General features: G+C 48.0%; 1 protein-coding gene across 4 annotated transcripts in view; it reads left to right on the top strand.

The window, feature by feature from the left end:
- Nucleotides 1-8,727: 8,727 nt before the first annotated feature.
- LOC120947340 (microtubule-associated protein futsch) overlaps nucleotides 8,728-25,607 on the top strand; it is a 38,275-nt gene continuing 21,395 nt past the window's right edge. The window contains exons 1-2 of one of the 4 annotated variants that reach the window (XM_040362571.2): nucleotides 8,728-8,852; nucleotides 13,488-13,787. The gene's annotated coding sequence lies outside the window, so the exon portion shown is untranslated. Of the gene's footprint in view, nucleotides 8,868-11,890; nucleotides 12,133-12,209; nucleotides 12,418-13,487; nucleotides 13,788-25,607 lie in introns of those variants that run through there. The other 3 variants (XM_040362589.2, XM_040362578.2, XM_040362598.2) reach the window with 3 other exon arrangements.

Here is a 25,607-nt window from a genome sequence, read left to right as displayed (position 1 = left end):
ACAACATCAATATCAACAGCAGCAGCAGTATGTGCAATGCCTGCCTTTCCGTCTACATCGACTGTTATGGTCCCGTCTACTATTGCTCCCTTTCTCGGTCATACGCAACATTTAACAACACTCAATATTTACTATCAAAACATCTCTCGCTCTATCTTCATCGGTGCAATCTACATACCCCCTTCTCTCGCCAAAAAAACCAAAATACGCTCAGTGCACTTGATGCAACGATCGATAGTATAGTGACGAGGATGAACATGATCAAAACATGATCGTATGCTGCTTTTGGGAGACTTTAATCGAGCTGATATTTCTTGGATACACGACACAATACATCAGTATTTTCGTGCACAAGTTTCCCCTACATCCGTTGAAGCGTTTTTCGACATTATTCGTTTTTATAACTTGCGTCAGCTCAGTGGCATTTTAAATATTCTTTCTACTACTCTCCTCATGATAACTACGCGTCTCAGGTCAGTGTTCCTTCATTAGCGGCTTCTCCTCTATTACCTGAAGATCAGCATCACCCAGCATTAGAATTGTGTACTTCTATTAATCACACATCCGTTAATCAGTTGTCGACTCATGTTAGGAGTAATACAGGGAACCTCTATTGCTCATATAATTTTAGAAAGTGTGATTTTCAAAAACTTAATAATTTGCTGTTAGATACCGATTGGTCACGTGTGCACTCGGCACCTTCGATGAACGAAGCGGTCTCTATTTTCACATAGCTAGTGTCTTCAGCTTTCCCATTGTGCTGTCCTTTACGTAAAGCCCCTTCTTTTCCTCCCTGGTCCAATTCAATCCTTAAATCCATGAAACGTGATAAGCAGCGCTACTTACGCGACTATCGGGAATACCGTAATCCACACACTAAACGATTGTTCAAATATGCAGCAACGGCGTATCGCATTTATAATCGGACCCGTTATAAGTCCTACATTGCTTTCTTGCAATACCGATTTACTTTTCACCCAATACAGTTCTAACTAATCGACCACTGCTGTGAATTGATAATTGATAATATAGATGCTGCAGACTTGCTTTCCCAACTTAGTTGGTATGTTCCTTTCAGGTGTTTAAGAAATCGGACTGCTCTTGCAATACCTTTCCGCAATACAGCGTTTGGCATTAACGACCCGTGGCTAATTTGTTTGCGTCAATTCAATGAACATTACCGGGATTTAAATTTCTAATTTTATGTTCCGGCTCTTTGTTATTTTTTCTAATTATGTCTTTTTTATTCTTAAAATTCTTTTTTGTTTTAAATATTTTCTTCTTATCTGCTGCTTATTTTCCTTTCACTATGGATTTCCATTCTGTTACATCCTTTTCTATTTCCCCTTAGTTTAATTAAGTTACAGTTAGTTTAGTACCAATAGGGCCAACTAGGTTTTTAAGCAATTATATGTTCAACCCCTGAGGCAGACATATTGAAACTAATAAATGAAATGAAATGAAATAATAACTTTCACAGATCTTCGATGTAGTACAACAATTCCGTGGTTAGTTTTGCCAAGTGCTTGGCAAGCATCAATTCGGTCTATTTCATGTTCATAGAGCTAGTTTCGCCGACCCATACTTAAACTGAATGGCAAAAATTAATAAACAACAATGGCAAATTTTTAATAGCTACTAGATTTAATCGATAGGCACATAGTTTACTGCGATAAGAATACGATAAAATAATAGATGAAGCTGTAATTTTAAAACACTAATTTTAAGATTTTTTGTTATCAATAATAAATTATGTAAATACTATAATATTTTTTGAAATTTCAAAGAGAATGAATTATATTCTTAAAATTATTATATTATTAATACATTCAAAAACATATGTTTCGTGTTTTGCAAAACTATTCATACATTAGTACAACCATAAATTCACAAAATTAGGTGCGATTATGATTTAGAAACGTAATGTAGTATTAAAAAGAAAAACGTCTATAAGCATTACTGAGTCAAAACAGAAAAGCAAATATTCCAGTAATATGTCACCTCGGGTGAATATGTTCCCTTTCTGCTCAATTTTGTGCAAAATACATTTTAACGAGCTTACAATCAGTCTCATTTTACCAGCTTTGACACGATGACGGACAGCACGCCACGCCGCACGCTTGGTGCACTTGAAACTTCAACAACATCAATATCAATATCAAATATCAATCAATATATTAATGCGATTCTTTACCTATTTGCGCAAGGGCAGCTCCTCGATCGGAAAAAAAACATATGACCGCTGGTTCGCGAAAACGCTAGCTACTAATGCTACTACTACTATTACTACTGCTACTACTACTACTACTACTACTAGTGCCAGTGAGCATGCAGAGACAGCAGACAAGCGCACTCCATTCTTCCGTAATGAGAGGCTGCCCCGCATCTACGCAACTTGCTCTTGAGACCTGCAAGAGTGGAACAGCTTCGCGCCGTGCGCAGCTCGCCCGAACCCGAACGCCAAGACCGAGCCCGACCGACAGGCATAGCACGGCACCACACACAAACGCACATGCACACGGTCATGGCCACGGTCGGTTCGAAACAGCCTCCAAGCCCCACCCCCTCCGTCCGTCCGGTCAGCGGTCATGCAGCCGGAGAGATTCCGTTATAATTATTCCAATATATGTAAACCCCTGGTTCGTGCCAGCGTTTGCGAGTGTGTGCGGGGTGGATATTTTGCTAGGATTTGCTTTTACCTTTTACCTGTGCATCGCGTTGCTGCTTGTGTTTTGGGGCAGCCTCTGGTTCGTTACTGCGCGTTGCCGTCAGCAACGGCCCGGTTTTTGGCAGGCTGGCTGCCGGAGGCTACCCCAAACGGTACCTCCGAAAATGCCAAAATGCCACGCCAAAATCCCGCGACCGTGGCCAATGCCAATGCGTGTCCTGCAGGCAATCAACGGCAACATGGTCGCCGGACCATTTCACCACACAGCCGCAACCGCGGCTGAAGGTCATGCCGCAAAAAGGGGGTCGCATACGCGCTTTTCTTTTGCCGGAGGCGCCAAAATAACGCACATTGCTTTCTTCAGATATTTTTGGATTGTTTGAATCCACACAAATCACTGTGCGCTCGCTTCGATACTGTGCGGGTGTAGGCCTGCGTAACTTATGCTTAGGGGCAACGTGCCGTAGCGTTTCCATCGATTTAGCCCCTTCTGTAGATGTGTCCCCGCTGCCGGCCACTGACTCAGCGCAATCTGCCCGGGGTTGTGCTGCGTGCAGCGAACGACCAGCATTCTCCACTCTTCTAGTATGCCCTGCCAGATTGCCTCATCTTCCTCCCCGCTTCCTCTCACCTCTTGCTATGGAAACGATCCGGTCTGGAGCTGGTCGCGGTGCGGTAGATAGCGCTGGGCGATCATTGCCTTTATTTTGCTTGATGTTGTTCTACGCTTCTTGTTTGCGCTGGATCGTGTGTCTGCCATCTTCCTGTTTTTTTTTTTGTTGCCTATACTTCCCCCCATCAACCTTCTCCTCCTCACACGCCGCAATCTCCTAGTTCACCCTAGCTACGGTCTTCGCCCGTTTCGACTTTGCGCCATTTTCTAATGATACTGATCACCCAGCCTGTTCGCTAGCATGATCCCAGGCCCCGGGAATAATCCGCATGAGTGGCTCTGAATCTATGTACCGTATTTTTGCGTGCCGAGCCAGACTCGCATACCGCAGTCGGATCTTCGAAGCCCCCAAGGTTCTCGCTGCTGCTGCTGCTTGAAACGAGAATAGTGCAAAGTAGAAAAGCAGATGGAAAACAAAACTAAACCCTTAGCAAAACAACACACCCGATAGAATGTATTACAGTGGCAAACAGTAGCGGTGGGTAAAAATATAATTTAAAAAAATGTACGTAGTTTGAAACTGCGCATCTCCTATCACACATAAAGAAGACAATTATTTCCAACAAAAAGTTGTGTCTTTCAGCCTTGGGGACGCTTACATCCAATGCACATATCAGTGGCGAATACTTACGTCCGTTGTCGGCTATCATTTTGAGCGGCCTGCAGCATGTCGCAAATGATCGTGACCTTGTGGTACGTTGATTGCTCCCCGGATATGTTGCGTAATGCCACGCAATGCCGGTTGGCGGACGAATATATCCTCGGGTCGCGATAGTTCAAACTTCATCAAGGAGGAAAAGAGTCTTCAGTTCGAACACTCTGTGCCCTCTGTCCTAATACTCACGAATGGACAAGCTGTTGATCATTATTTGATGTGATCTACTAGACCATGGACGAGCAACCCTTTCGAGCTGCAGGTCACATTTATAAACAAATCATCTTGGCGGAATATACGGCAAAAAAATCTGTGCAAGAAATGATGATGAAATTTGAGCAAATGATGAATGAGTCAGTAATATATGCTGACACTATACAAGTATGCTAGCGTCTCATTGTTAGAAAACATTAGTACCACAACTTCTAAGTTCTAATTCGTTGCATTTACCGGGACAGCGTGATCGCTGAACAAAAAAAAAATATCTTAAAATCTTTTTTGAATCGACTGTCTTATCTCTGCTTGTTGCAGTTTTAACCAAATACAATATGTATATCCATACCATCCACCAGGCTGTGTCTTTCTAAATGTTGTCAGAAATATGAATTAACCTTGTTGTGTTTATTCAGAAAAGAATATGATCCATCCAACATGACATACCATGTTATGTTATCTCAAACAAAATGAGACATACTGCACACATTTGCGCTATCGTGGAACGAGTCTGTAATTTCACCCGAATATCCAAATACAAATATTTGACCATTGTTTGAAATAGAGTTTATTTTGTTAAGACACTTCACAGCCTCGCGATTTTTAAAAAATAGACATAACAAAGGCAAATCAGACGAAGGCGCGAGACCGTGAGCGGTTTCGGACACTCCTGAGGCAGGCCAAGACCGCAAAGCGGTTGTAGCGCCGGATAAGTAAGGCATAACAATTGTCACCCATTTGTATATCTTTTTTTGACTAAACATTTAACAACACATGTTTAAAAAATGATGTTTGATCGTCAGTTTGACCAAGTTGGTACTTTTGGCAAAATTGTTACAAATTGTATTTTTCATTAAATAACAATTCTTAGATTTGCTCCATTTTGTCCAAACTGGTGGTTTGAAACGAATAATCAATTATGTTACCCTTATCATTACTATCTACATAAATAGCATTTCAATTGAGAGGTGGCTACACGGATAACGACCGCCTTAAACTGAATTTGGTCATTTGTGACGTAAAAGGAGGTCACGCATACATGCTAAAATACGGTACAATACAGCATGCAAACCAAGGAATGTAGAATAATGAAATAAATATGAATAAATGATATATTTCTTATAAGAATCCTCTTGCGATCACTGCTCGGACAAAACTATGATGTAGTTAAAATGTAAACAGTCATTTTTAATTTTATTTTTCACTGCATAGGTTACTTCTAAAAAGCAAAATAAAAACGTAAATCAGTAGTGTAGTTGGTCGGGAGAGCTATACTATACAAACATACTTTAAATAAAAAATGTTGGATCCACATTATTTATTACAATTTTGAATTGAACTGACTTGAACTTTGACATGAATTTTAAAATTCTGCAGATCGCATAGATGAAAATCTCCGGACTGAATGTCTCCTGTGAAGTTCAGTTTGCTTGTTCCTGACGGTACTTCTTCCCTCTAAATTTCTGTTGTAGATTTTGGACTCAACAATGCGTCGTACTTACATCAAATGTGCATAAAAACCCAACAAACGCCTACGAATCGGATATGCTGATTCTGCATCGGTCATCGGGGATTGCAATCTCTGGAATGCCGCAAGTTTATAAATATTAAACCGCAGCGCCGAACGACCGATCGGTGACGTGTTGCCCTCGCACAGTTGATTCACCCGTGCCAACTCTAAAGCAGGTTCCAGTGGCGCTGGGAAAAGACCAACCCAAGACTCTACCTTGTCTGGATATTCCCCAACGCCGCGCTCTGCTCAGTGATCGTTGAGTCACCCCAACGCGGCACGCAAAGGTATATCTGGCACGAATCTTTCAATGTCAGCCCGACAACCCTCACCTTGGATTATTGCCCAGGAGCCCGGCCCCGCAAGGATGTTTTGGAATTTCCTAGGAGGCAAAGATGGACCTCAACGAAGGCTTGCTACAACGCTCTCAATTTGAGATGTGTTTTTGGAAATCATGAGTGACCTCCGGGCAGCGTCATCGATTGAACTTAATTGAGCGTCATCACTCGACGTTGAAAGAGATTTTTAATAGCGATATTTTCTCCGATATCTCTAGGAGATGTTGGTGAATTTGGAAGTAACTTAAGACCGAAACGATCGTACTAGTAGATCAAACAAGGGCAATCGATTCCTGGCCACATGACGTGGGAAATTGCTCTCGCGAACCCCCGTGCGGTGTCTGACCTCATTTCTAAAGACAACTGACAGAGTGTACTATACCCTGGGCGACCTTTCCGCCCAAACCTCAATGTCGAACAAACATACAGTAAAAGAAGTCCACAGTCCGCGCACGAATTACGCAACGTTTCTCGGGGTGGCGACAGGCCCACTCCACCGACCCCGTCCCATTCGCCCTCATCTGCACAAATGTGAAAAGGGAAAAATAGCAAACTGGACCCGCTGGGAATAGCATTCCCGGAAAATTACTGCGCCAATCCAAGGTGCTCTAGCGAGGCCGTGCTTGAGGGTTTCTTGTGGACATGTTCGGCATAAACGATCCTCCGATGGTATTGGATGTTAGTGGTAGATGTGCTCACATACCCCTTTCCTCCCATTACGTTACACTCCTTCGCTCCCTGCCACCTGCCCCTCCACCACCAACTAGGTTGTATTCAAACAACAAGAGCAAAAAGGAAAGCACTAGCCAAGATCGCGACGCGGCTGTGTCACCTTGGCATCGGTACATTCCCGTTAGTGTAGGACCGAAAACCTTACCTTTACAACCTGATCAGAATATTAAGCCCAGCAGATCTCATCCGCATGGCATCACTACACCTTTCTCGTTGCGCTGCTCTCCCTTTCTCTCCTTCACGGTAGCTCTCTTTCGCTACGTTCTGCCGTTATGTTTCTTTTCTTCCGCTTTTCCAACCTTGTCCACATCTTTTTCCACCCCGGTTTTGAAGTTCGTTTCTCGCGGGTTTTTTTTTCTTTCTCATTTTCTTGTCTTCACTTCACGCGTCTCTTGTGCGATTCTCCTCTCGCTAAGCCAAGTTTAGGGGAGCGATTCTACAGAGCGAAAACGAAACTATCATCCAAACCATCCTTTCGAACAGAGAGCAAAACGCATGCGAGATGCGATCCGGCTTTTCCGACGCAGAGGGCATGGTCAAAGAATACCTGCAACGACTACAAGCTTCCTTTGTGCTGAAGGTTGCTAGTTTTTTAATGTTTGCTTTAATGTTTGTCCTTGAATTTAAAAAAAAAGTATTTTTGAATAGTATTTGCTACAAATCGAACAAATCGTAGCAAAACTTTAGCAACAGCTGAAGTTCCATTTTCCATTTTCGATCCATTCCGTGCCACAGAAGCTTCGGCGAGAGGGAGGATCGTACGCGATCGCACGAAGCTCCAGCTTGAAGCCTCCTTCGTGTATGCAACGCGACAAATCGCATTAATAAGAGTTTGTTAAAATTAGCTATTAAGAAGGATTCCGATTGCCCCCTTCGCGTAAACCTCGGTCGGTTTTCTCGCTCATGCTCTCCACACCACCCCTCCCAACCACCATCACCATCGCAATCGTTCGCTCTCTAATGCGATAATTCTTGCTACGCGCGTTGCTACGATTCTCTCTCGCCGGCCACGGACAAAGGCCCACACGTCTCCATCCCCCGAGTGGCGAGCTTCATCCAGCCATCAGCAGCTACCGTGCGGCAGCGGCACGACCTCTCACGGTACGGTTTTTTGCCGGATTCTCACCGGTCGCCGCGCGATGCTTCTTGTTGCTCTCAGGTTGGCCCATGTTGGGCGAAAAGCGAAGAGGTGTCGTCTTCCCGATCGTCTGCTCCCCCCAAAAAAGCAAAAAAAAAAATACGAAAAAAATGAAAGAAAACACACAAGAAAAGAGATGCCGCTACTAATCTGACGGGCGCTCGGGCGAAGATGAGCGGTTCCAGCCAGACAGAGAAAGCAAGGCATCGGCAAAAGGGCCAAGCAGACGGACGGACGGACCGAACCGGCACTCAGCACATCTATCGTGCACGTACGGCCGTCCCCTACCCCTCACTCTGTCTCCTTCCCTTAACATCAGCTCCAAGAGAGGAGAGAGAGAGAGAGAAAGAGAGAGCAGATAGAGATAGAGAGCGAGACAGCAGCACCAGTGTTCGGGAGAATCGGTGCGATTTTTGCCCTTTTTTTGTTGTTGTTGTTGTTCATACAAAGTTACTCGCCGTCTTCGTCGTCGTCACCTGTGCTGAGCGAGCGCGTCACTCACGTCAGCTTGGCCTGCGAGACCCCACAGCATAGGGCGCATGATGGGGTAGGACAAGGGGAACAGTGTAGGGAAGGATTTCGAATATCTCGCCAGTTGGAGCGTTTTCGCGGATGGGTTAGGGGGGGGGGGGGGGGAGGGGGGTGTGGAAGTAGAGACGGTGGCGAGCGCGAACTGGAGCGGAGGGTTTGGGAACGGTGCGTGTAGAGCATCTTTTGCAAGCCGCTGGAGGGGGTGGAAGCGCAGGGAAGGGGCGGGAAGGAGCGGTATGGTGGCGCTGTTAAGTTTCTGCTCTTTTAAGAGGACGCAACCAGCGTCGATGGCAATAGTACAAGAGAACACCTCGGCGAGACAGGAGCTTTCCAGAAGACACCCGTCCCGTGGTACCTGACGGGAAAGCGCTGCGGCAAACAAAGTCGAGAATCGGTACGGTTTATGCGGGTGAGGAGGCGCTACGAGGGAGGGATTTGAAGGGGAGGAGAGAGGGAGGGTGAGGGAGGGAGTAGAAATTCGTGACTGATTCGTCCGACGGTGCATTTGTGTCCCCGCGTGCGGTGCGTGCAAAGTGCGTGAGCAGGATTTTGGTCTTTAGGACACTTCGCGTTCGTCGCCATCCACCAGGCCTCGCCTCGACAACCAAACGGCTCCACTTTCCAACAACTTCAGTGCTTCAGTTTTTGGCCCCCCCCCCCCCCCCTTCGTTGTTGTGTTCTTGTGCCAGAGCTCAATCGTGTTACGCTAAAACGGCTCAAAGTGTGGCAGGACGCGTTTGCTGTATGTGTGTCCTGGTAAAAGGAAAAAAAAACAAAAACAACCCGCAGCATCCTTCCCAAGTGCGTGCATGTTTATGCGTGAGTGTGTGTGTGTGCGTGTGTGTGTGTGTGTGTGTGCGTATGTGTGCACGAGTCATCCTGAGAAGTGACATTGCAATTGCATCAAGTGACCCTTTGGAAGATTGTCTAGACGTTAGTTTTCCTTGCTTGTATGTGTGTGTGTGTCTGTGGGAAGTTTAGGAACAAAAAGGTTTACTTTGTTGAATAAGCTAGTTTTTGGTTTTGGCGAATCAATCAGATCACACACACACACACACAAACGCAAAAAAAAAGTTCGCTTCAGGCGACGAAACTTCAAAAAATTGTGAACTTGTGTGCTCAAATTAGTTGGAAGAACAAAATAGCCGTGAATAGAGAAAAAAAACTCCTGCTTCACCTCTCAACGAACCTGCTGCTGGCGTCACCGGACGCCAAGGACTCACGCCACATACACACACACTCATATGCACACCAGCACCAGGAGACTACCGGGTTTGCTGCTGCCCCAAAAACATCGACGATCAAACTTATTCCGTGCCGGTAACTGCTACGGTTCTGTGCTACGGTCCTCCCAGCGACGCGTGACGTGTGTGTGTGTGTGTGTGATTAGCTGTGATCATTGGCCACTTCTTGGGCGAAACCTGTGGCAGCTGGGTCATTCGGACAGACAAGTGATTTTTTTTTGAGACAATAGGCTTTAACAATCAAAAAAACAATGTTTGCCAAAAATGGTGCGCACTCTCTGTGCCACCGCACAGATTTGTTGATCGTAGTATCTCAGTTCAATCTAAATCTCTGTGCTTTTTTAACATAATTTTCAATTTTGTGTCACATCTATTTGCCCGCGGCAAAAATGCCGGCTTGTCCAGTGGACGATTGGGCCGCACCGGGTGACGCGCTTTTTTCCGCAGCACCCCATTTGGAGGTGTTTTTTCCGGCTTTTGCCTACCACCCGCACACAGGTCATCGACTCTCTTTCGGCTCTCAGCGGAAGAGAGTTGTGATGTGCGTGTGCCCCTAACCGAACGCCGTACGAGCTCTGCTTCCCGTCCGAGCATCTCTCATGCATCTTTTATGTTCCATTTTAATCTTTACCTGGCACACGTTCTTTGTTTTTGGTTTTTGCAAGACCAAGTCTGGCACCCTTGCCGGTCCGGAAAATTTGGTGCAAATTGGTACGGCTTTCTCGGCGGGGATTTCATTCTTCCTTTTTTTTTTGCTGCAAAGAGTATTTGTGAATCGCCTAACTCTCTTTCTCTCGCAATTAGACTGTTCTGTTTGCGCCTTTTTTCCGAGCAATTTGAGAGAAGGAAACCGCCTATCGGCCGAAGGATCAAACGTCACGGGGTGCGGGAAAAGAGTCCGGCGTCGTCCTAGCAACGGCTGCACTCATTGGAGATTGGTGAGTGCGCGCGACAGAGAAGAGTGTAGGGATGCAAGCGTGCGGCCTTTTGGCGTAGCGGTTGCAAGTGTTGCCGGTGGTAGCGCAGCTGAAGCGGACACGTGCCATACGTCGTGCCGTTGAAACCGTGACGCTGGAGAAGCTGGCCAACTAGCACAGAAATGTAGCACGGCGACGGTGGCGGGAAGCACAGCACCGGGGCAGGGACTCAAGTGGACGCTCCAGAGCGCATGTTCGCAACGCTGGACCGTTTCGTAAGCAAACAGACACACGGGACTGTGTGTGAACAAAATGCTTGGTTTGTGGAAACACTTGTAGGATACGACTGGAAGTAGGTTTCAAATGGAGGCAGGTTGAGCATACACACACACACACACAAACTATGCAATCTTTGATTGGGGTGCTGAAATCAAAGAAAAAGCAACAAACAAGTAGGGAAAAAGGGAACAGGCGCAAAGAAAGGCGAACAGTAGTAGAAGAAGCTGGGAAGCTATGCAGGGAAATATCTGCGAGCAGCATCCCGCACAGGCGGAACCTAGAATGCAAGTGCTGAGGCCAATCAAGCTACCCCTTCGGTGGTGGTGCGCGTCCGGTCCGCCCAGTGAGATGAGCGGCGGATGAGATGCTTGCGGAGCGTGAGATGAGAGCTACCCCGAGTGATGCGAGAGCGACATCGAATGTGGAGTCGGTGGATCTCCCCCGTCCGACCACTCACGGAAGCTGCACTCACGACGAGTTAACTCGGGGTTTTGTTATCTCTCTCAGTCTCTGTCTCCTCATTTCTAACCGTTTGTTTTACGACCAGAGCTCGAAGAAACATCACCAGAAAATGTCCATCAAATTTGGACTAAATTGTACGAGATGTGTGGTTAGAAAACAAAATTAACTAGAAATCGCTATCATAACTCCCGGTGATGACAAAAGCGAAATAGGAACGTAATCCCCGACCCCTCACACTGGCCGCACTCTGCCGCGGAGCAAAGCCAAAGGAAACGAGAGCGCAAACGTCCTCGAAGGAAAAATTGATGAGGAAAAAGCGCGGCGTGAGCGGGAAAATGAGTGACCGCGAGTGCACCAATTGGAGAGTGAGCGTGCGAGCGGCCGACACGAGCGAAGAGCAAACGAGATGTCGAGAATTTAACTCAGGGGGGAGTTTTGGGGGGAGGCTGTGCGTCCGGTGGCGTGGCCGCGGAGGATGGGAGTAGGACAAAGGGGGGGGGGGGGGGGGGCAGGAAGGAATCAGAATCGCGGCAAAAGGTACACACCGTTTTTGGGGGGATGGAGACTACGGGCAGCGGAGGCTTTCTGTGCCGGTGATGCGCTGCCGTCCGCTTAGTTGGTACGTGAACGCCTCGACGGACGGTTGGGCATCACAGACAGCGCATCTTCGCCCGGGGCTAGCGTGTGTGGCCGGAAGAGAACGAACCCGAGAGAAGGACAGACTTCGTGTAGTGTATGTGTCGGACAGAAAGAGTAGTGAGAGAAGAGTGAGGTAAGGGATGCTGGTTGCAGCTGGGGATGGAGAGCAAAAGAGCAAGAGAAAGAGAAAGAGAGAGAGAGAACGATAGTAGTGTACGGCAGCAAGAAAAACGGCATTGGCACAGAATCGCTAGGGCAGGCAGCTTCGCATCGAGGTGTCCTCCGTGGCTCTAGGAATTGGCCAGCCAGATTCAGTCTGTTTTGTGTGGTCGGTGTGGCCAGTCGTAGGCCAGCTTAGCAAACGCTTTTGCCGGAAACCCCCAGCCAGTGGCCAAGTGTGGCCAGCCTGTGTTTAACTGTAAGCTGTTAGAAGTTGAGCTGTTATTTTTGGGATTTTTTTTTTTGTTTTTTGATTTTTTCTGCAAAAGAGGGTTTGTTGTCTGGTGATCCGTGACTCCTTGATAGACCATCGAAGTGTAGAAACTGTCCGTCGTGCCAGGCCTGCCGATCGCCACCGTCAGGGTCCAGGTCCCAATGGTTAACGCTGCGCGCAATGACGTGACCTGAGCAAAGGTGTTCATCTTAACGCAGTTCAATCTTGCAAGTGTTTCCTTCCGGCCTTTTTTTTTTGCAAATGCAAGCAAGTGCGTGCGCGGTTATCTAGCAAACAAAGCGTAAAAAAAGCGGAAGCCTTCTATCCAGCAGCTCAGTTTTACCAGTGTGCCTTGTGTGTGCGATTGCGAACGGAACTTCTTCCGCTTCTTCAACCAACAAGTGGTGTGGTAACAGCGTTTTGCTTGCACATAGAAATGAGGCGACCGCTTTTTTTTTCGACGGACCACCTAAAACAGGCCTGCTGGCCGCGACCTGGCCCCGACGTCTTCAATCAAACCCGATGCTCCGATGCGCTGCGCTTTTTAGCCGAGCGAGATCCGCTTTATTGTTTGGCTGCACCTTGCCACGCGCCACTCTTCTACCAACCTGCTGCCAATCGTTGAAACGATTCTTAAACAAGCTTGCAATGCTAAATCCATCGCCTCAGGACTGGGAAGGGGGTAGCAATGTTAAATGTGTTTTTTTTTATGAAATTACTGTGAGGTCGTTTTTATTACTTAGTATTGAGCGCAATGTGTTACTTAGCATGTTTTAAGTTTTTTTTTAAATATTTTTATTTTTTAGCATCACTCCCACGCTGTTACAATTTTTAATTTAATTTTGTGTTTTTAACGTTTTTTTCTCTTCTTCTTCTTCTTGTTCTTTCACATCTTACGTTCATCAATCCTGCGTGCCGCGAATCTGCCCGAACCGATCTGTATCTATGTGTGTGTGTATGTGTGTCTTGATGGGCGTGTGTTGATGTGTCCTTTGTGTGCGAATGTGTGCTTCAAAATCGGCGCTCGATCGTCGCCTTGCGCTCGATTCCTGCAGCCGTTCGACTTTACGGAAACGCAATTCCTTCAGCCCGCTTACAACACCGGGAAAGGGCACGAACGAACACACGTAAACACACGCACATACACACCTGCACGCAATCAACCCCGTCCTGCCGCGGACGCACCAGCAGCGGTGGATCTGGACAGGAGCTAACAGGGTCGGGCGGAGGCGCCGTGGCCAGCGCGCGCGCGCACGAGGAGCGAACCGATCAGCGATCAAATCCCGTGGAGAGCAAAGCGCGCTCACTCTTGACCGGAGCGGAAACCCCAAAAGGACCAAATTTACCAAGACGAGGTGAGTTTTTTTTTAATTATTTCAATTTAATTGAGCATTTTGCCTTTTTCTTGCTATTTGTATTTTGCTTCCGTGTGTTTGTGTGAGCGTGTGCGAGGTCATAGCGAGAGGGTACTGGAATCCGAGGATACTCTTCCAAAACCATCTTGTCCTAGTCCTACGGTCGCTTTCGAGCCATACGTACCCACGACCGGGCCGCCAAAGTATGCTAATTGCGGCTGCGTAAGAGAACCCCTTTTGCGCAAAACATGCCCCCAAACGGGATGCACGGTCTCGACGCAGGCCAGAAACCTTGAGAATCCCTCGTTGCGGCCGCGTTTGTGCGAACCCCCCCGTTTGCGCAGCCTTCTATCAAATTCAATTTTCTATCGCCTCATCTCGCTCGCCTGGTTCGCCGTTACTGGTTCTCCCCTTTTTTTCTCTCGTTCGCGCGCGGCCATCGCACTTCTGGTCGCTGGACTCGTTGTCTTACGAGAAAAGTGGTGAGAAACGACCGATCTCCCCTTTCCACCTCCCCCCGTCCATGAGGCGAAAGATGCGCGCAGTCGAAACTGACTTCCCAATTACTTCCCGTCCCCACCGGCCCACTGGGCCATCGCATCGGCGCGAGGCCCGTGGCGCTCTGGAGTCATACACCGATCCCTTCCGCCTTTTCTCCTCTCCCCAAACACACACACACACACACGGTACAGACCGCTAGTTTAGCTTCATTCTCGACTATCCACCGCCCCATCCCATCCTCAACCCTGCTGTCGAGCGCAAAGCGTGCGGATCGAATCTGCGATGCGATCGGGTTCATTTTCCTCCGTTGCGGAGGCACTCGCGCCGCACACGGGGTTTTCTTTTGGACTACTTGCTTTTCGTCACCGTCTTGCTTCCCTGCTCTTGTTTCCCTGTTTCCATTTTCGAGCTCTCTTCCGAGCACCAGGCCCCGGTCCGCCCCTTACCCTTACTTTTCCCATGTGTCTATGTGTGTGAGGCTGCCCGTGTTTTTTCCCCTCCCTCTTTCCACCTCATTCTTTTCGTTTTCCTTTCTTTTTGTTTCATCAAATTTGCTTGCCGTTCCCGTTTGCCGTTTTTGGTTTTCCTCGCATTTCGTAGCATTTTGTTCGAAGTTGTAGTTTTTTCCCTTTTTTTTTGTTTTGCTCTTAGTTAACCGTAATCTTGGTTTTGTTCCTCGCATTTCTATCCCCCTTCCCCTCCCCACTGTTCCCTCGCCCTTTCCCCTTCATTATTGAAAAGGTTTTTATTAGCCACTCGCTCCCGCCCCTCAGCTCCATGTTGCTGTTTTCAGCGATTGCCATCGGTAATTCTGGCAATTGTGGGGGTGAGGGGAAACGGGAGGATGATGGTAGTAGAGGGATGGGAGGGAAGGGTGGTGATTGGATTTTGTTTTTGTACTGCCATTTCGTAGGGCTCTGTTTTACCACCTCCCGCCCCCCAAACTGCCCCTCCCAACTATACATCCCGGTTGGTTTCTTTGTACACACACACACACACACACACACACGTTTTTCTTCCTCGGCTTCTCGCCTGCTTATCGCACCGTTCGCGTTGCGCCATCGCTTGGCCTGACCATCCAGGCCGGTCCCGCGGCCGCTCACGCGCTCCGTGGCGCGAGCTGGCGGAAACTTGCTAATCAAATGTGTGAAATGGTTTTAACGGATCATTCACCTGGATTCTCTGGAAATGTCTTAGCGGTCGGGTTCCCCGTCTCCCTTGCGGCCCCTTTCCGTACACGGCCAATGTGTGTATGTGTGTGTGTGTGTGTGTGAGGAAAGGCAAGCAAAAGCAAGCAGTGCACGGTTGTTCTCCTGCTGCTGGCGGTCGTTCGCTTCCCCCTAATTATACAAGGGTTACAGTTTCGGTTAATGCTTCGGTGTGCGTAAGCCTACGCTGCGGGAGACTTCGTCGCTTCCACCGGATACGAACCGGTTGCGCTGCGCACCGTGAAGTAGCGTCCGTGTGTTCGTTGCAAATTCTGTGCTACAAAGTGCAATGAAAGCCTTTGGAGCCGAGATCAAGAACGTTTGAAATGAAGAATTTTTCTCTCTCTCTCTCTCTCTCTCTCTCTCTCTCTCTCTCTCTCTCTCTTAATTCCAAAGTGCGAGATAAAAGTACTAGGAGATGGAAAAGGTCAGTTCTTTTTTTTTTTGCACCAAAATAAAAACACACCATTCGCAACATCAAAACATTGAACACTTCCACGGAAGTAGCTACTGCTTGCTGTACAGCAAACGTCCAAACGCCCGATACTCCGTTTCGCCAGCGTGAAGCCGTTCTGTAGCCGTTGGAATGGTTTGGACGTTGTGTTTTCGTTTGTTTTCGTCTTTCCCAAAAAGGTCGCTTCCATGGGAAAATTTGAACCTGCATCCCCCGACGCTGGCACAAAATTGCACGCACCCGGGCAAGCAAAATAATAAAATATAAAATACAACCCCTCTTCTCCCCTCTGCAACAAGCAACACTTGGAAGCGCCACGGTCCACAGGGCTGTTTCGTGCATTAAAAATTAAAATCGCTTCTCCCAACACTGGCCGCAAGATGCGCCGGCATTCAAGCTGCCCGTGATCTCGCGATTGTGACGGGGCTCGAGCTGTTCGTGTGGACCATGGAATTGCGTGCCCACCTTAAAACAGAGGGCATCATCATCAACGGGCGTTCCGTTTTTGTTGTTGTTGTTGTGCTTTTTGCTTTTTATGTCTCATCACCACGGGCAAAGCGCCGTCCTGAACGGGGAGCACGCGACACGAGCCACGGTCAACGGTGAATGCCGCGGTCAAGGCGGCAAGCCTCGCCTATCTTGGGCGAGTGATTTCCCACCGGGTATCTTTCTTTCTTTGTGCCGCCTGGCCAGGGCCTAGAATGGCCGGATGGGGCTAGGGCGAATTATTAACAAACAAAAGCAGACGGGCAAACCTAATGGTTCGCTCTTACTGACCGACAGATGCGCAAGGGCGTCCGTGTTTCGCCAATGTCCTTCGGGCAAAAAAAAAACAACATTGTGTGCGTGTATGTTTACAGTTCTCTCTTGTGGAAACATTTGGTGCCACAATGATTTTGTTCTTATAGATCGGAATACTGCTACTACCAGCAAGCGACGAACCTCTGATATTGGGCCATCACTAACAACTGTGTATGACTTTGCGTGCAATATCTGATCCAGAACCAATTAGTTCGAGTGTTTGTGTTTAAAGCAGCTACCTTATCCTTTTATTACCACAACCGGTGATAAACGAGCCCAGCGACAGGCTGGAACGGGAAACGTAATAATAATCGTGCTCAATTAAGATGACAAATCAATTGTTCGCCTTGTCCGCGTAATGGTTTGGTCGTGTTATTCCTGCTGTCCAATTTTTAATGCTGTCAATAACTGCTCGCCTCACGGTGAGCCGGTCGCAGCAAAAGAATGTTCTGACACAAATGAAACAACGCAAAGTGGACACGCGTAAAAGACACGAATTAACACAAATGAGCCTTCCTTTCGGCCGGTCCAGCCTGTCCAGCCTCGACTTATTGCGCTTTATTAACCATGATTCCGGTTCACGCCGCCTGACAGCGTGCTCGTGGGAAACCGTGTGAGCGACGTAGATGTATAAATATAACCGGGTAGGAGGAATCTGAAATCAAACCCGGTGACACCGTTAGGCGCCAGTTTGGCTGCCAACGAGCACAGCGGCACAGCGCGCGCACGAGAGAGTGAGTGTTGAAGCTAGCAACAGAAAGAGAGAGAAACAGAGAGGAAGGTTCAGATCCGAACCGACAAGCGCAGTGGGTGAGCGGAACACAGCGGAAGGACATGCACCTTCATCACCCAAGGGTTGACAGGTTATTGTGGAAGACACACACACAGGTGTCAGACGCTGCCGAGGCGTTGGCGTCGATTACTTTTGCCGTGGTGTGGCACAATCAATGAATCCCGCGCTGCATACTGATGAGTGGCGGGTGCCTGCGTTCAACACGCGTTACGGAGGCAGGAGAGCTGAACGCAGATCTTCCACCCTGAAGATGGTGCCCAGGCACAGCATCTTCCTAGGTGTATGCTCAGCCAGAAAAGAAAACCGGAAATATACGCGCTTCGCACTCATAGTGATCCCGTGTAAATTATGCTACATGAGATCTACTTATCGGTCTTATCGTAGGAGAACGAAGCAGACTGCCTTTGCAGTTCTGGTATTGGTAAATAGCGTTCTATTTACCAATAGCCGAAGAGCAGCTTGGTGATGTATTGGATATACGTGGTGGCAAGAGCCGTACGGGATCGATTCTAATCCGGTTTCTTGGTAAAGCAAGTTCAGCAAGCGTGTCTGCATAGGTCATTACACCATGGAAAAAGAAACAAAAACTCCTCTCTTTCTCTCTCTCTCTCTCTCGTTCTCGACAAGAAACGATGAGCTTTTTACGATTGCACATAGGAAGAAGACTCTCAAAAATCAACGGGTGAAGAGAAAGATGATGAACCAAAAAAAAAACTCGCAGAACATAACCACCGTGTCACCGTTATTTTCGACCATCCAGACCTGTTCCACCGATATCTTTGCTTTCACTTACCCACACGGCATATATGGGCATAGATTCTAGATACACATACACACAAAGGTAAGTCAAGTCTAAAGACACGATGTTAACAGCTTCTCAACCGTGTCCGATGGCTCGAACCAGAGTTCCACCCCGAAGAAGAGATCGTATCTCGTGCGAACAATCCCCTTTTAAAACGAACCTATTACCGATGCGATGACCACTTCGAGACGGGACAGGTTCATTTATTTTGTTTTTGTGTATGTTTTTTTTTTTTTGCTAAATAACATTCAATCTCACCTACATTCGGAAATCTTGTTCCTGGCGGAACTTGTTTCGGATTTTCGGATACGAGCGCGCGAAGGTGGAACCGAACGCCGGTTTCTAGGTCAATCGAACAGAGCCAGTGCTAAATTCTGCCGTCTTCTGTGCCATATGCATATAATTTACTATGCTTCCGTTGCTGTTTTTGTTGTTGTTGTTGATGCTTTTTTGTTTGTTGATATGCGAAGATTTCATTCATTCCGGTGAGGACGACCACTCATTTTTGACGCCCACCGCTTTGCGCCTCGTCGAGCTCTGATGTCGATCAGCAGCTAAACGATTTTAGCATGCGGGAAGTTTGACTGTACGTGTGTGTGTGTGTGTGTGTGTGTGTGTGTGTTTGTGCTCAAACATTGAGACGCTGGACGATTTAGTCGTCACCAAACAGTGTCACCGCTCATATACGAACCCATCGTAAGCTCGTAGGCCCGCTTCACACCGCAGATGCAGCAGCGGTAGCAATTTATTTATTAAACCATTCACGTCACTTGATTCTGGCGAGTGAGGTGGTGGCGGTGCGGGACGCAGTTTTGCACTAGAAATAGTGCAAACAGCGACAAACGACAGCCTAGACGGCCTTCTCCAAAACGCTCCCCGTTGCCCATGCTGCCTGGGCACAGCGTACGACGAGTGATGAGATGATCGCTTTGACCAGCGATGATGATGATGATGATCTCGCGCATCTCCATATAGCCGGTACGTGATCTTACCAAATAGTCGGTCCTCCCCCGCAGCAAACCAAGCGGGCATCTCCGCAGTTGACGGATCAGGCATCGGATGCAAGTTGTTTGCCAAGGTCTCGACAATTTCACTCGAATGACCCCTGGTCGCACCTTGCCCTAGACGCAGTTCCGCTGCTCCCGCGAGCGTGTAACATTTCGTCTCCAGCTCGCCTAGGCCAGATGTATCGGAACGAGAAAATTGTTACCATTTACGAAAAGTCTCTACCGTTCTTATGTAACATTTTGAATGATCAGCTCCATGTTCAATGCACACTTGAAAATCTCCAAAATAAGAGGTGAAAAAAAACGCAGGAAACAAGAGGCCCAACATTGGAGCGAAAATGGGACGCCCGGAAACGGTGACCCGTTTTCGAAAAAAACACACACCAGCTAAAAAGACAAAAAGGCATTGAACTCTTCGGCATGTGGACATGACCAGGTATGTCCCGTAAGATGAAATAAAATTCCAAACCAGCCCAATCGCCTCTACACAGTTAGATTGGGATACGGGAAGCTACAGTCCATCTTTGTGCTTGAGGCTGATGCTTTCGGATCTCATAGTGAGTTAGGCAATTTCAAGGTACCCTATTCATATAAACCTTTGCCTGGATTTTGAAAGGATGTCTTACACTATATCCCAGCCTCTTGCAAACAGATTAATGAAGTGAAGCTAAGCTGGAGCGCTTTAGATTAAAAGCCTGCCAGGACTGGACAAGTGCTTTGGGCGAGTTGGCGACATGTCAGCTAATAAAACATCACAACGCACTTTCCTGATCAGCTACTACTACTACCTACTTTTCTTCCGGTGACCTACTGGATCGCTTTATTCCATTCCATTCCATGTTTGCTGTGACAGCCAACTCGAATGCCCTCAGGCATTTACAAACATCCTTGCACTAAATGCGTTGCATGCGCAAGTGCACATGAGTGAACGCGGTATCGGTGAGACCACTTACACCCCTCCTTCCTAGCCCATTTCTTCTACACGTCTGTGTTTACGGGTCTCTGACATACATTCGGTGATAAACAGTCCAGTGATACAAAGCCCAGGTCCAGAGAACGAATATCCAGCGACAGTTTCGTTGCCTTATCCCACCATTTCTTTGCACTGCGTGCACGTGTGGTATGGCACAACCAAACCGAAAAGAAAAGGCAGTAGAGGAAGAAGATCACAAAAACGTCTCACCATGACAGGGTGGAAAAGCCTCTGTCCCCTAATGGTCCCGGCGCATCAATACGGGGCTTACACCGCGAACGTATCGTTTGCGTCCTGTGCGCTGACTGATCCCACCCATTACCGGTGCATTGCATTGTGGGCCTGATGTAATGTTTGCTTTCCTCACCCAGCGCCCCAGAAGGTGGAATGTCTTGGGATCAGCTTCGCGACAGTGGGTACCCAGATCAATATTGGGGTTGGAGCGATGGGGCGCAGTGACAGCCACGTAAGTATGCTAACATTCTCTCCCGGGAAGCGCACAATCTAGGTTGCGTAGATTGTGGTCAAACTCCGGAGGAACTGAGGTAGAGCACTGGTATAAAATCTACCCTACCTTCGTACCGTGCTGCAAGCTTGGAACAAACCGTGTATGAGTAATGTACACTCTAGAGCTGATGGCTTGCTCCTCTTTCCCTTCGTACACCTTCTACGGCGGGCTGTTCGCGGGCGATATCCATCCGGTCCGGTTGCTGCGACCGACCCATCGATACCGTTATTGGCTCGATCTTGGCTCTATAGCCGGACACAGTTTTGCTTCCTCGGTGCATTTGGATGTTTTGGAGCTCTCTGTGGTAGCTCGCTATGATCTCCGACTCACATGATGCGTTGCGAAGACTTTCTCAAAAGTCTTCCAGGAGTTGGTCGGAAAAATACGAGTGAAAACTGCCAGTATGCCAGTAGTAAGCAATAGTTTCTACGTCCCTGAGTTGGGACGCTAGTGTGGGAGCACACACTACTCTTGCTGCTAAATAGTTGTGCGTCTCCGTCACCGTTCCGCCTTTGCCCGCCAACAGTACATCCGAAGGTCCCCGTAGGTATTCCAAGTGGCACACCGAGAGTCGAACCTCGGCGAAAATTAGGTTATGTAGCAAATCGGAACTTTTGCGTCGCAACCACGCTGGCACGCAGTGGAACGGGGTTGAGTGGAAACTTACATTACCAGAACGAACACATAGGATCGACAGCATTAGAAACGAGAAGTAGCAAAGAAAAAGCCACGAAACGTTACACGAAATAACAGACTCCAGGAAACCGGGGGAAAAAGGCAAAGGCTCATGTTCGCTCTTTCTTCTGGTACGCCGCTGCTTTCAAGTTCAGCTTCTTCCCCTGTGTATTGTATCATTCCTCGGGCGCAGACCAGCCCGAGCAGTACCAGCGATGGTCCAGTCAGGCTTCATCCTCTGGGATGGAGTTTTTGCTCCACACCTCTGCCTGCTGGTACCTCTTACTGCGGCGTACGCATCCATACGATTGATGCATGGGACGTGTGTCTTCTTTTCCGATTTTCTTCCTTCTCCACTGCTTGGAGATCGAAGATGTATCGAATGCTGCTGCTGCTGCACGTTGCCTATTATAAGAGAAGGAAAAAAACCAGGCCCATTCCAGCAAGACGTTTGGAAATCGCGCGGGCGAGGAGCGCGCTGGCAAACGAAAACATCCCCCCAGGGGGACGAGGAGGGGGATGGAGCAACAATAAGAAAGTAAATAACTGCCGACTGCGGACCGCGCCAGTTCCCAAACGAGCGAGCGCGAAGTAGGATGTGAGTGTGCACTGTTCGGCCAGTCACGACCGCAAGCGATGGTCGATGGTCGAAGAGAAACCCCGATTGCCCGATCGAATACCCTCGGCATGTGAGCGTCGGTTCAACGCCGGGGTCTCTTGCCTGTTCGCTGACCTCTTTTCCCCGTGGAAGTGGGTGCAAAACGGAAAGCAAAGCAGGGACGGACGGCTGGGTGGGTCATTCTGAAGAAGGCGAAAAGTCGATTCGTGCCTACCAGGCAAAGGTATGCGCGAACGTACAAACCCAGGAGTCACCCAGATCGAACATGTCTTATAACCTCCTCTTTGTTGGGGGGGGGGGGGGGGGGGATGGTTGGGGGATGAAGATGACTGTGTGACAGGTAGTAGTGGTGAAGAAAGGTTGAAATCGAGTCCATAAGAGTGACTCGGAGAAGGAGGAGGTCAGGAATGTGTTCGCTCGGAGCGTCCCGCGGAGGCTCTATGGACAATTGCTGAACCTTACGAGATGGAATAATGGTGGAGAGTGAGTTAGAGGAAGCTGACCCGGAAATAGCGCACTTCGAACGGATTTCCGTATATGCCCTCGACCAGTCTCAACACATATTCCCATGCTTTTCGGGCCAAATCACCCAGCCAGATCAGGACCGGCGAGAGAAAGCTGCCTTCGGGGCGTTTCGGGATGACCCCGAAGGCAGCCAAAACCTGGAGCAGCGAGCAGTTTCGATCCGTGGTATGACCGCGAGGGTAAAGGCGCTGGCTCTAACGCTCCAAAAGATCGTGAGATCTTTCGTTTGCTCTTGTTGGGAAATGCTGTTGCTGATCAGGGAAGATGCTGTACTCTGGAAGGTTTGCCGGAGTTGATATTTTTCTCTCTGAATGACTAGGCTGTGTATCGCGGGCTAGATACGACAACCCAATTTGTCACTGCGAACTCGCTCGGCACCGCTACTTTCCCGAACCAATTATCGAGCAGGACCTGGGTGACAGGCGCAGATAGCCTGGGGTCTAACGGAGAGGAGGTCCAACTGTTAAATCTATCTTTAATGTCCTGCTCGGTTAGCTTGCAGTGGTCCCAGTCCCCCTTATTCATTTTCTTCCCTTTCTGTCAAGCAGCTCACGTTCTTGCCGCTTACCAGATAGGGAAAGTAACGAGGATAGATGAAGATTAGGGCCGCACAACTATGGTGAGAAGTAGGCCACGAAACTCATCATTGGTCATTGGAGCAAGGCATTATTAGCTGTTCTCGGACAGGCAAAGCCCATCGGTAAACTGTTGTCATCTTGACGATTTGCTGATTTGATGTACGGTACGGAAGATCTGCAGTCGCCGATGTCGGCACTCCGGGGAATTAAGAGCAGCAATCATTTCGATGCTCCACTTGTTAGTCATGCGATTGTGATTAACCTTTTTCGCTCGATACCAAAGTGAGATTGGCCTAATGCTTATATCTCAAGGTTCGAAGGATGGAGTTTGAATATCTTCAAATGGAGCAAATTTCAGAGCCAGAACGCATACATATGAACAAGATGTTAAGCTGAAACGTTTGCAGATGCTATGTAAAATAGAGTTATTTCATCATTTATAGCAGACGATTGTCGTCACATACACCAGTGGATATGATTGAGCAATGCCTGGTAAAATGGGCCTTTAGCAGCAAACTTCACCGCGCATTGAAAAACACTTGAAAGAAGAGCATATCTACCCCGCGCTATCAGGAAGCTGAGCACGTGCTGCAACCTGCTGGACACTTCAAACCCCAAACTTCAACTCACCTAGAAAAGAAGCAAGTCTTCAGCCCCGACATGCCTCTCTCTCTCATCACGTTGCCCCCAAAAATACGATACCGACGCCAAACTACCGCCAAGAGCATGGTGGCAACCGGTTCGGCTCAAGTGGTTGTAATGATGCGTCAGTAACACTATTACTCTATATCGAACACTTCTCCGCTTCATTAGGTGAAGTTGTGTGTCGTTTTTTTTCTTCTATTCGGCTTTAATCGTGAAGTGTGCACACAAATACACTCGCGGCCCGGAAGATTAGCACCGCCTGGCTGGGCCGGGCAGAAGTTGTAGTTGTTTGGGGCGGGAAATTGAGAAATTGGGCGCATGGCGTAAATAGCGGGCGCTCAATCGCAGGAAATTAAAGCAGAACAACATCTGGTTTAACGCAAGGTAGTTGGCAGAAATTAGCTTCAAATCACATACGCGCACATCCGAACCAGCGAAGAAGAAGGCTCCAGGGGAAGAAGGCTCCACAAGACCTGATCCAATTTGAACAACTTTGGTGCAAGAGAGCGCGCATGTAAGGATGGTTCGTTCATATATCTCAAGTGGTAAGTGATAAGTTTAAAAGGGTACTTCTTCGTATTGGCAGATGTTTCAGCGATTTCGTAACGCGTACAGCCATGCTGAATGGGCGCGAATCTATTCTTCAGCGACTAGGCACGCCTCCTATAAAGCAACGGTCCTAGGTTGAGACAATCGGGAAAACCTCTAGATAACCCCAATAGTTTCAGCTTGGACACAAGTCTCGGCTACTCGAAACCGAGTTCAATCAATTGATGCAGTTCGTCGCCTAGCGGCTGCAAATGAACGCGCACCGTCTCTTCCGTCTCGCTACAGCATGAATTGGCAAAAGTTTTCGATCTGAAACATCGTCCAATTGCGCTAGCGTAGAAGAGTTCTTCGCTCAAGTAGCACTATGGTTGCAACCGCTTCAACTAGATTGGTGTTTGCTCGCTGGCTTGCTGTTGTTGAGGTACGATGCTCCTCCCGACTAATGACTGGCGGTTGCTCTCCGCAACCTCACACCGCGAGCACGCACGCACTGCTAAGACGATCCGAATGAGGAAGAGGATGAAGCAGAGGAGAGCCAAATGATGATAATGATAATGTTCGATAGTTATTTTGACTTTCCGGGTTTTGGGTGCGAAGCTAGGAAGATTTGGTGGATGATCAGCGTGATCTGCTGTTTCGAGATTTATTTCGAGACGCTGCTACTGGTGCGTAGTAGCGCCGCTCACTTTGGCCGCTCATCATAACGCTCGCTGGCCTTGCATTATATTCCCTTCCCACCCCGAAAAGGTTGGGCATTTTTTCGTATTGAGTTTGTGTTAGTTAGCGTGTGCTTTTTTTCCTTAATTCTCCCACTTGTACCGCTCAATTTGCCACCCATCGGTCATCGTTCGTTCTCCGGTTCGGGGCGGAAGCGTCACCTTAGCAACACATGGGCGGCCAACGTGGCTTCCCGTGAGCCCCGAAAAATACAAACACACGAGAAAAAAGTCGTGTATTATAACGAAAAGAGTCGTCTATTCGTCAAGTATTACAATAACAGAAAGTCAATCAATTTATAGTTTCGATCAGAAATTTAATTTTAGAAAAAATCAAACTTCTCACAATGTTCAATAATCAATAGGAGCGAATTACCAATTTTTGGGACATTTTCTCAGCATTTTATCGAACGTCCCCCAATGTACTCTTCCCAACCTTCTGTAGACACACACATACACTACAATA

The sequence above is a fragment of the Anopheles coluzzii genome, chromosome X (genome assembly GCF_943734685.1).
Source record: "Anopheles coluzzii chromosome X, AcolN3, whole genome shotgun sequence".
In the NCBI taxonomy this organism is placed as follows: domain Eukaryota; kingdom Metazoa; phylum Arthropoda; class Insecta; order Diptera; family Culicidae; genus Anopheles; species Anopheles coluzzii.
This window is presented reverse-complemented; position numbering and strand designations above follow the sequence as displayed.